The sequence below is a fragment of the Sinohyriopsis cumingii genome, unplaced genomic scaffold (assembly GCF_028554795.1).
Source record: "Sinohyriopsis cumingii isolate HCF-2022 unplaced genomic scaffold, ASM2855479v2 utg000426l, whole genome shotgun sequence".
Taxonomy (NCBI): Eukaryota; Metazoa; Mollusca; class Bivalvia; order Unionida; family Unionidae; genus Sinohyriopsis; species Sinohyriopsis cumingii.
The window spans coordinates 10,101,551-10,114,581 of record NW_028315897.1 but is presented as its reverse complement, the minus strand read 5'-3'; the positions used below and the strand labels follow the sequence as shown (position 1 = coordinate 10,114,581).

The following is a 13,031-nucleotide window of genomic DNA, read 5'->3' as shown; positions in this document are numbered from 1 at the left end:
AAAATATTGATGGAAAAAGCAGCATTGTAGGCAATAGAGCAATGTGTTTGATAACAGAGCAACATAATTTGCAGCAGGGAAACATATTATGCAGCAAAGCTATGTAGTTGCCAACATGGCAACATAGTGGCATGGCTGGAAAGAGAATGGAGGAGCCAAAGGATACTTTTTTCAAAAGATGTAAAGTCTGAACATGTACATGTATTTAGAATTGAACTGTGAAATTATGATGTTGACAATGCATATGTTTACATGAACCACACATCTTTTATTAAAAACCTGTTCCCAGTGTGGTGAATAAAAAACTCATTAGTTGCATATGACACTATCTATGTCATATAATTTGGTTGAGTATTGCATATAGCATAGTTATACTAATGCTGTCTTGGGGATAGTGCAATTTCAAAAGGGGGTTTTAAATACCGTATATCACTGTTTGACTGAAGATATTTGTAGATTAAGCTTGGATTTTTCTAACAGTCAATGGATTACACATGTGCTGTATTAGTTATTTGGACATACCATAATGGGCATATAGGATGTATAACAGTCAATGGATTACACATGTACAGTATTAGTTATTTGGACATACCATAATGGATATATAGGATGTATAATAGTCATTGGATTACACATGTACTGTATTAGTTATTTGGACATACCATAATGGATATATAGGATGTATAACAGTCATTGGATTACACATGTACTGTATTAGTTATCTGGACATACCATAATGGATGTATATGATGTATAACAGTCATTGGATTACACATGTATGTATTAGTTATTTGGACATACCATAATGGATGTATATGATGTATAACAGTCATTGGATTACACATGTACTGTATTAGTTATCTGGACATACCATAATGAATGTATAGGATGTATAACAGTCATTGGATTACACATGTACTGTATTAGTTATCTGGACATACCATAATGGATATATAGGATGTATAACAGTCATTGGATTACACATGTACTGTATTAGTTATTTGGACATACCATAATGGATATATAGGATGTATAACAGTCATTGGATTACACATGTACTGTATTAGTTATTTGGACATACCTTAATGGATATATAGGATGTATAAACCTCAATAGGATAGGAGTTTATTTTTTGTCTGGAGAAGATGGAAGGCATTTATTGGAAGGGGCCTTCTATTAGAATAACTATGATATTCATGGGAGTGTGTAGCTTCATCTTTTGTGTTAATGTTATGGTGTGTAAAGCAATTCATATCATGTTCAAGTTTTAAGTCATGTAAGAGTATATTTGTTTGATTGTTGTTCTTTTCTACTATTACATTTCTTTTTTAATTTCACTTTTGCATTAGTATTTATGGTGAAGGTTTGTAGAATCTATTACATTTCATCATCATAAACATTTAATATTGTGCATACATTGTGTTTTAGTATTTTCACTTGATTGATATCCATTCTGTTTCAATCGTGTTATGCTGGTAGTCTATTAAAAACAAACAAACAGGGGACATGCTACCGTATTCATACTTCCATCTATCATTCACTCCACTTATTCATTCAGTGTCCATCCATTTATTTGTCCATCTGTCTAACACACATTTTCCCCACTCTGTACTTGTCCATCTGTCTAACACACATTTTCCCCACTCTTTACTTGTCCATCTGTCTAACACAATTTTTACCCACTCTGTACTTGTCAATTTAACACACATTTTCCCCAATCTGGTCTTGTTTTTATAGCACATTTTTCCCTCTTAGACTCATCCATTGGTCTGAAACATTGTTCCCTGCTCTGTACTTGTCCATCTGTTTGACACACTTTTTTCTGTATTTGTCCATCTAACACATCTTTCCCCAATCTATATGTGTCCATCTCTCTAACACATTTTTTTCCCACTCTATACTTGCAGAAGTAGTCATGGTGGTTTATTTGGTAGAGTGTTACACTTGTAATTCAAAGGTGGTGTGTTTGATATCTGCTCAGGACTGACCAGCATGGCTGCCTTGGTGCCCCCATCATGGAAAGGTATAAATAAAAAATTGTCTAAAAGTGTCATTAATCTAAAACATATATTCTGTACCTGCAGATACACAATTATGGACTGAGACTTTGTATGGTAACATTTAGAAATTCCCATTTAAAAAAATGACTTTGTTTAGTAATGAGATGTGAACTCAGTTAAGAAACCCTACGATGTACCCTCCGATTATTTTGGGACTTTGTAAACATTGAGGTATATACGAAAATGCTGCCCTTTATTGTTAGGCTTTTATACAAAGATTTTAAACATAAAATAATAACATACTGCTATTCATCCTGTAGGCCATCAAGTTTGCATTTATTTGGAAGAATGTATCTTCCTAATTTCTTTTATTGTCTTTTTATCACGGCATTTTTAGAACTTATAAGTGGTATTATATAGCCATTAGTGTGCTGATGTACTGTAAAACTCTGTACATACCAGTAAATTTATTATTACGCCTAGTGTAACCAATCATAGTCTTTTATTTATACCATATGGCAATTTTAATTACATATTGTACAGTTTCTTTTATTTATACCATATGGTTGATTATTATGATTATATATCGTAGTTTCTTTCATTTATACTACATGGTTGACAATTATAATTACATATTGTCCAGTTTCTGTGTTTAAATCACATGCATTGGCTATGACTGACTGAAATAAATCCATATAGAACGATGAAAACATATGTACATAAGGGAGGTAAATGCTGTTGCTTGATTCATATAATTAATTCCCTTGCTAAAGTCTATTCTCTATATTACTACATTTATACCTGGCTAGGTCCAGTAAATAATTTCTTCCTTAATATTCATATTACTGGCATGAGATGGTGTTATTAGAAATGGAAGGCATGCCTGAATACTATTAACCTTGCATGAGTCAATTCATGCAGATCTGATGCTATGGAAAGGGAAAATTGCAGCAAACTAATTTATTGATAAGTGCTGTATTATTATTTTTATTATTGCTATTATTACTATTATTAGTAATAGTAGTAGTATTAGTAGCAGTATTATTTGTTTTAAATTACTAGTGAGATCTGTACAATATTGGCTTGATAACCTTCTGGGATATTATTATTATTATTATTATTATTATTTTGCTTTGCTGAAATTATTGACACCACCTGTACAATGTTGGAGTTGATATCCATCTGGTGAATACAACAATATACATGAAAGATATGATGGACATTATAATTGTTTAGTCAGAACAAAGGATTTGGATTGTAAACATTTTATATGTACAATTATATGTATTATATAGTATCATACCACAGGTTATTGATTTGGTCAAGTACTAATTAAGGAATCAAGCATTAATCATAAAGTCAATCACTAATTAAGGCATAGGTATATTTTGTGTACTGATAAAACATTTGCTACACTATTATTATACTTGTATATGCTTTACAAGTACAACAATTTTATGATTTGAAAGGGACATTTTAAAAAATGTTCTTAGTTTTTTTTTGGATTCAGAATCAACATTTCTTTAGAATTTTTTTTGAGGATACTTTTATATTGATAGCTGTATTTTATCAGCTTATCCACTTTTTTACAAAGTTTTTATGTCTTTCCATTTTACATTTTATCATGTACTACATGTAATTATAATACCTCTATGTAAGGTGACCTCACAATTATCCTGCAGTCTTCTTTGTATGGCTCCCATAAACAGAGCTATAATGTCTGTTTTAAATATCTAGTGTTTACATCAGCAGTTAAATTTGCCTTACAGGTACCTAGATTGTACAATCTGAGTGTCATTCACTTCCCTTACAGGTCCAAGGAGTGTACAGTGTGACTGCCCTAAATTGCCTTACAGGTACCTAAATTGTACAGTCTGACTGCCCAAAATTAGTCATACAGGTACCTACATTGTCCAGTATGTCTGTCTTAAATTAACCTCACAGCTGCCATGGTTGCACAGATGATATATTAAAGCACCTAAATACCATATCTGTGTGGATATAGCTAATTCAAGCAGAATATACCATTAACTGCCATCACTTGATGTACCACTGTATATATATATATATATATATATATATATATATATATATATATATATATATATAGTGGTACTATTATTTTATGTATATTTAATTTGTATTGTTTATGGCTGTTGTCTATGACTATATGTAACATAGCTGTATTAAGGTCAGACCTTAGTCCAAAATGAAGTAATTGGTCTACAAGACTAGTGACATTTATTCTGTAAACAACATAATACATAGTTAATATTTATCTATTATTATAGGTTACACATTTAGATCATTATTATTGGACATAAACATGTTTATTTGAATCTGGGTGAAGGTCATTAGTTGGAAATTCCTAAACTTGTTGACAACCTTTTGTTTTTGAAAGGAAACTGACCTACTTCCTGGATCTCTTATTGGGTCTGAACCTTTTATATTAATGTGATTTAACTTGAACAATTACTCATTCCTATCTTAACATCCAAGATAGAATCAGTCTTATTGTTTCATTCAGTTTTTGTTTTGGTGGTTTTGCTGATTTAAATTATTCACCTTTATTACAAAATGATCATTGATACTTCTTGGACTATATCATTAATTTGCACTTTTTGTGAATTCAGTCAAGGACATTTTTTATTTTATTATTGCGATACCTCAATAAACTGCTATGACATGACCACATTCCAGGTAATTGGCACATTAGCAAAACTGAGACCACAGCAACATCAATAGTCTCATTATTAGAATTTATTTGGAACATGAATGGAATTCAATTGGAACTATACATCTGGATTTGTGTTTGGTTTTTGCTCTTTACTGCTATTTAGGCTAAGACCATAAAGTGATAACAACTACTTCAAATGAACATCATGGACCTTACCTACCATCACTTAATGCACCAATAGGTCAGTGTATACAGTGTTTGTTATTATGATTTCAAATGAATATCATAAACCCAGAACTACCATTGCACAATGTGCCAGCAGGTCAGGGTCAGTGCTGTTTGATTTTGGAGCTCGATGTAGTGCATGACTGATCTTGCAAACTCCAAAATATCTAATTGTGTGCAGTGGACCACCATTAGTACATGTTATGGACATATGAAGATGCACATGCTGACAAATTATTTTTGTTGTCAGAGCTATTGCCATTTAGGTCTTGCCACTCATTGATATGAATGCAATTCGTTGCAGTTTTTTGACAGATTTATGTTATGGTCATCATATGAAGATCACATATTGTCAAATTATAGTTTATGTCAGAAATATTGCTATTTTTCTCTTGCCACTGAATATTATTAATGCAGTTTGTCTCAGTGTTTTGACAGATTGATGTTATTGTAACTATCAGGAGTTAAGGTTCCAATGTCAATACGAGTTTCCATTTTCTCACAGACAGGTTCCAATGTCAATATGGCTTTCCATTTTATCACCGACAGGTTCCAATGTCAATATGACTTCCATTTTATCACAGACAGGTTCCAATGTCATTATGACTTTCCATTTTATCACAGACAGGTTCCAATGTCAATATGACTTTCCATTTTATCACAGACAGGTTCCAATGTCAATATGACTTTCCATTTTATCACAGACAGGTTCCAATGTCAATATGACTTTCCATTTTATCACAGACAGGTTCCAATGTCAATATGACTTTCCATTTTATCATAGACAGGTTCCAGTGTCAGTATGACTTTCCATTTTATCACAGACAGGTTCCAAGGTCAGTATGACTTTCCATTTTATCACAGACAGGTTCCAATGTCAGTATGTCTTTCCATTTTATCATTGACAGGTTCCAAGGTCAATATGCATTTCCATTGTATCACAGGCACAGACAATTTTTAGTGAGAGAACATTATGCTGAGACACTTTATAGCGAGAGACTGTTAAACTGAGACACTTTATAATGAGAGATTGTTATACTGGGACATTTTATAATGAGAGACTGTTATACTGGGACATTTTATAGTGAGAGATTTATACTGAGACAATGTCAAGTGAGAGATTGAGAATGCATTGGTAAAATTCATGCAGTTGTTGCACATCACTTATCTGGTAATCAATCCCTATCTTTCTACTGACCTGAATTAGACCCACAGGGTGAGTTGCTTGATTTTCATTAATGACATCATCTTAATAGGCCTCATAGCAGGTTATAATTCAGGATGTCATAGCAGGTTATTATTCAGGATGTCATAGCAGGTTATAATCCAGAATTTCATAGCAGGTTATAATCCAGAATTTCATAGCAGGTTATAATCCAGGATGTCATAGCAGGTTATAATTCAGGATGTCATAGCAGGTTATAATCCAGGATGTCATAGCAGGTTATATAATCCAGGATGTTATAGCAGGTTATAATCCAGGATGTCATAGCAGGTTATAATTCAGGATGTCATAGCAGGTTATAATCCAGGATGTCATAGCAGGTTATAATCCAGGATGTCATAGCAGGTTATAATTCAGGATGTCATAGCAGGTTATAATCCAGGATGTCATAGCAGGTTATAATTCAGGATGTCATAGCAGGTTATAATTCAGGATGTCATAGCAGGTTATAATCCAGAATGTCATAAAAGGTTATAATCCAGGATGTCATAGCAGGTTATAATCCAGGATTTCATAGCAGGTTATAATTCAGGATGTCATAGCAGGTTATAATCCAGGATTTCATAGCAGGTTATAATCCAGTATGTCATAACAGGTTATAATCCAGGATGTCATAGCAGGTTATAATCCAGGATTTCATAGCAGGTTATAATCCAGTATGTCATAACAGGTTATAATCCAGGATGCCATAGCAGGTTATAATCCAGGATGTCATGCATCAATCACAAACGAAACTGACTATAATGGAGTACTTGCCTATAATAACCTGTGACAATTGGATGCTACACTCTGAAATGTGTAGGTTGGTGTCGTCTACACCAGCTCAAGAGAAACATGGTAAATACACTTTGCACACTTAATGTTCATTTGAAACTGTTTATTGTTGAAGTCAGTTCATGATTGCTTCCCCAGCATGATCAATGATGCAAACTGAGCCTGAAGCACTCTTTCATATGTCATTAGAGACAATTAATGGAGGCAGAAAATGGATTTGAACCACCCTTTTGCATGTAATGAGAGGCAATTAATAGAGGCAGTAACAAATGTAGCTCTGTAATTGGAGTACTGGATATGTCATGAAAAGGTGCATGTACAGAGCCTACCATAAGATCAGCCTGGGTTGGATACCATAATATGACACGGGGAAAGCACTATATTTCAGTTGCATCGTATGCATATGGGTGAGGCACTTTATTTCAGTTGCATCAGCCCTAAATGACTAACTTGTGTCATGAAACACAAAAACAAACCAAACCATGATTCATGAACCTGATTTTGATGGATGTTATGGACTGTCACTATATTTCAGTTGCATCGTATGCATATGGGTGAGGCACTTTATTTCAGTTGCATCAGCCCTAAATGACTAACTTGTGTCATGAAACACAAAAACAAACCAAACCATGATTCATGAACCTGATTTTGATGGATGTTATGGACTGTCATTAAAGAATAAAAAGACAATTTACTAGATTGCAAGTCATGAACATTGGTTTGGATATATTCCGTTATTGATAATATTTTTTAAAATTATGTTGATTATATTTTTTCATGATCATTTATGTTATTCAATGAAATAATTTTATTTTAATGACAATGATAAAGTCCATCATCAGCATAACTTAGCAAGATGTGTATTAGTTTCCACAGAGAGAGCGAGAGAGAGAGAGAGAGAGAGAGAGAGAGATGTTAATAGATGATACAGTTATTGAGAAAGATGGATATAATGTATTTACAACTGCATTATTTGTTAGCCAGTAGAGTATCAATCCCTTCCTGGGACTCTTGTTTGTTTGATATCAAGGTATAGGTATCTGCAAATTTAAAGACAAAATGAAGAAGAAGAATAGCAATAAAAATATCACTTATTAATTGTTAACCACCATAAAGCATTTCTCTCATTTCCTTACAGGGTGTAACATAAATGCTTTTAGAGAAGAAACAAAACAAGACAGCTGTATATGAGGTTTGCCGTCTAGGAGGCACTACTTTCATTGCCATACATATTTTAGAGGTTGTTTTCAAAAAGCATTGAATGATGCAGTGGAAATAGCCACTTTAAATGTAAGAGAACCAGGATTAAAAGAGTTTATTTTCATTGAATATTGCTGCAAATGTGAAACATTGTTCTCTCCAGTTACCTGACTAGGATCATCTGTTATGTATAAAAAATGGAACACTTGCATAACATTGAAAGGACCAAATATATATTGCATATTTATTCACTTCATGGGGGACATATTAAGAATAAGATATTTTTCCACAACAGTTTTTCTATCTTAAAATAATTTTTCATATCCACTGAAAAAATGTAACCATGCCACCTACTGCCTTGTTCATTTTGCATGAATGCTAATATTGACATATCAAGGGAGACAACTGCAAATATTTAGCAACATCATTTGGACTTTTAGTTGTAATCAAACAACAGAATTGATAGAGTTCCTGCACTTTCTTTGAAAGCTCCAAATAACTGTACTTTGAAATGAGCAGTAATGAGGAAAGGAAAATAAGTCTTTAGCATTGATAGCTTTGCTAGCATAATATGTCAAATAAAGTATGATGTTTTATATTAAATGATTGTTTATATGAGTAATATTGTAAAATTCCATTTAAACTTATTCTGATCTGTTGTTTTGAAGACGTGTATATACATGCATTTGTGATTGGTTCATTTATTGTGAGCATAGGGAGATATTTGTATACATAAAATTGGTGTATATGGACATTTTGAGTATGGGGAAGTATTTGTGTGCACATATAACATTGGTGTATGGGGACTTTTTGAGTATGGGGAGGTATTTGTGTGCACATATAACATTGGTGTATAGGGACTTTTTGAGCATGGGGAGATATTTGTGTACATATATAACATTGGTGTATGGGGACTTTTTGAGTATGGGGAGGTATTTGTGTATATATATAACATTGGTGTATGGGGACTTTTTGAGTATGGGGAGGTATTTGTGTACATATATAACATTGGTGTATGGGGACTGTTTGAGTATAGGGAGGTATTTGTGTACATTTATAACATTGGTGTATGGGGACTGTTTGAGTATGGGGAGGTATTTGTGTGCCTATATAATAACATTGGTGCATAGGAACTGAGTATAGGGAGGTAATTGTCTGCATATGTAACATTGGTGTATTATGAACTGAGTGTAGGGAGATATTGTGTATGTACATAATAGTGGTATATGGGGAGTGTTTGATTATAGGGAGGTATTTGTGTGCATATGTAACATTGGTGTATAGGAACTGAGTATAGGGAGGTATTTGTGTGTGTATATAACATTGCTGTATGGGGACTGCTGTTTCTTTTTCTCCTACTGAAATGGTGGCTACTGTCTTTAGTCAAACTAGTGTTTGCTTTGTTTTCCGATTATCTAGTAGACACTATGACAGTGTTTACATCAGCTCAACAGTTTTCTTTTATGATTTTCTGTGCATGGTATGTGCTTGTGAAAAATTGTGTGTGTGTAAAATCAAAGACAAAAACAAAGCAACCTGTACTGATTACACAAATGCTCTTGATATGGGATTGAAAGTTTTAGATATGTACTGAAGATGACAAATTTAGATTTAACTGGTACAAAATAAATACAATTTATCATTAAAAAAACACATTTTTATTAGAAGAAAACTACATTCAGTAACTATTTCATTTTATTAGCAAAATAATATGGTAACAGTCCTATTGTGAAAGTCATTGAAATTGTTAACAAAAACTTGGCACACCATCTTAAGGGTCTTATGCCTCCAGTGTTTGGGTTCAATGAAAATCATTGACTGCAAGTCATGTAAAATATTCTCTGTCTCCTATATTTTTTTCCAAATAAGTAATTTCATTTCCAAATTACAGATTTATTTGTGAAAGAGGATTACTGAAATTTTAAAAGATTCCAGTTTTTGGTGAGTTTACAACTGATATATATTTTTGATATCTGCACACTGGTTTCAGTTGTCCTATATATAACATTACCATGCTTTGTGGATGGCTTTCACTTGAAGCAAGGAAAAGGATTAAAAGGTCCAAGGTCAGGGTCATTAACTGTAAAAGAATCTTGGTTAAGTTGTTGCCATGGTATCTCACTTGTATGGATATGAGGCTCATAATCCGAGAGTAGTGAGTTTGATACCTGACCTTACCATCCCAGGTTGGAAGCCTCAGTGTAACCGTCAGACAGGCATTAGGCCAATATAATGTTAAAGTGCCATTAAAACAAGCAACAAAAAATATCCATCATTGCTTACCAAACTTTGTGGCTCACTTTTGTTTGGTGTAAGGAACAAACATGTTGATTTTGGAGTCAAAAGGTAAAGGTCAACATCACTTCTCTGAATAAAGAAAAATGATTTCCACATATTAACATTATTTCAGTCACTTATTGTGAATGTTTTGCACTAGGGATAAATTATAAGGCTTTTGGGTTTTGGGCCTAAAAGTTAAGGTCACAGTAGGTAGGTAGTTATGTATGTATGTATGTATGCATGTATGCAGGTATGTATGTATGTATGTATGCATGTATGTTTGTATGTATGCATGCATGCATGCATGTACGTACGTATGTATGTATGTATGTATGTATGTATGTTGCTAGTTAGGTAGGTAGGTAGGCATTTAGGTAGGTAGTTATCTAGGTAGGTAATTGTATGTATGTACATTGTATGTATGCATGCATGTATGTATGTATGTATGTATGTATGTATGTATGTATGTATGTTGCTAGTTAGGTAGGTAGGTAGGCATTTAGGTAGGTAGTTATCTAGGTGGGTAATTGTATATATGTATGTATGTATGTATGTATGCATGCATGTATATTGCTAGTTAGGTAGGTAGGTAGGTAGTTATCTAGGTAGGTAATTGTATGTATGTATGTATGTATGTATGTATCAGGGTAGGTAGATAGGTGGGTAGTCATTTAGGTAGTTAGTTAGGTATGTGTGTGTGTGATTATGATTTTTGATGTAGCTTTAAAAATATCTCAGTCATATCGCTATGATGTCTGCAGTGTGGCAGTTTATAGTGATCATGTCTAGAACTGGGGCATCATGACGCAGACATGTAATATGATGTCCCACCCAGTCACATTATCCTGACACCAGGCCGACCATTCCTAACACTAATCTCTTAATGCTGAGCACCTAGCAAGGCAGCTATTAGTACCATTTTTGCAAGTCTTTGGTATGACTCGGCTGGGGATCAAACCCACGACCTCCCGCTTCCGAGGTGGACACTCTAACCACTAGGCCACCAGAGTGGTCGGTAGTTAGGTATGTATGTTTGCATATATGTATGCATGCATATATGTCTATATATATGTATGTATGTATATATGTATATTGTTTTTGTTTTTAATGGCAGTTATCTGCTCAAGAGTTACCACACATATAACAGGTGTAACCATAACCTGCAAAAACCCTGATATGAGCCAATGACACTCTGTAAGCAATTGGTGACATTTCTCACTTATCCACACTGACAGAGCCTGAGGTAATATTGTAGTGATCTGGAATGATGAACCATTACACCCATTGTATGCATGATGATATTTTAATATCCTAATGCACGTCTGCTTGTTGGACTAAGCCCCAACAAAGGAAGAGAGAGAGTGCATGTGTGTATAAGGCAGAGAGAGAAAGTGTGTGTGTTTTCTGGATTTTTGAAATGGCTTGAACAATCAGTCATATTGCTATGATGTCTGCATTGTTATAGTTCATTGTGATGTCTAGCACTAGTATTATTTTCAACAAGTCTTTGTAAAAGAAGCATTTGTTCAGCAAATAGATTCCATTTCTGTTTTTAATGGCAAACTCAACAGATTTCCTTGACAGAGGGTTCTGCTTATATGATAGTGTCTAAAATTACTACCATGCCAGGTAAATATTGTAATCATTCATGTATAAATCCAACTATATTACATCATAAACTTCCTAAACCAGATGCTGTTGGGACCATCAATTTTAACCATTTTATCTAGGTGTTGAATTTGAAATTGTTAAAGCAGTGCTTCAATGACCGATTGAAGAATAAAATTCTTTGCTGCTCTATAGAGGTTATAGGTTTCCATAGTGACTAGCTCAAGGAAGTTGCACTGGCTTTTTTTAGCTCTTCAAATAGCATAGGAAAGAAATGCAGCTTAAATAAAAGCAAGTCATATTTATTCCATGATAATATCAGGCATGCGTCTGAATAACACTGTGAATAGGTTGGTGTGGACAAGGAATCCAGCTAAATAATTCTGAATAGGTTGGGGTGGTTAAAGCAGGCTGAGTGCCCAGCTGAATAACTCTGAATATATTTGGCAGTCATATGGCAGTCAGCTGAATAACTCTGTAAAAGGGTTGGGGAGGTCAAAGCAGCTAGCTGAATAACTCTGTGAATAAGTTGGAGTGGTCAAGACAACCAGCTGAATAACTGTGAATAGGTTGGAGCATCATGGCAGCCAGCCAAATAACTCTGTGAATAGGTTGGGGGGTGGTCAAGACAGCCAGATGAATAAAACTCTGAATAGTTTAGTGAAGAAAAGGCAGCCAGCTGGATAACTCTGAGAATAGGTTGGGGTGGTCAAGACAATCAGCTGAATACCCCTGAATAGGTTGGAGAGGTCATGGCAGACAGATGAATAACTCAGTGAATAGGTTGGGGTGATCAAGACAGTCAGATTAATAAAACTCTGAATAGTTTAGTGAAGAAAAGGCAGCCAGCTGAATAACTCTGTGAATAGGTTGGGGTGGTCTACACAGCCAACTGAATAGAAATCTGAACATGTTTGGGGAGTCATGGCAGTCAGATGAATAACTCTTTGAATGGTTTGGGATGGTTAAAGCAGTTAGCTGAATAACTCTGTGAATGGGTTGGTGTGGACCCAGCAGCCAGCTGAATAACTATGTGAATGGG

General features: G+C 34.2%; 1 long non-coding RNA gene across 6 annotated transcripts in view; it reads left to right on the top strand.

The window, feature by feature from the left end:
• Positions 1-13,031, top strand: part of LOC149774166 (uncharacterized) — a 53,011-nt gene that overhangs the window by 29,486 nt on the left and 10,494 nt on the right. Inside the window, exons 3-6 of one of the 6 annotated variants that reach the window (XR_016417020.1) lie at positions 1,908-2,023; positions 3,814-3,900; positions 5,727-5,778; positions 8,040-8,191. This is a non-coding gene — a long non-coding RNA (uncharacterized LOC149774166). Of the gene's footprint in view, positions 1-1,907; positions 2,024-3,813; positions 8,192-13,031 lie in introns of all 6 variants that reach the window. The other 5 variants (XR_016417024.1, XR_016417023.1, XR_016417021.1 and 2 more) reach the window with 5 other exon arrangements.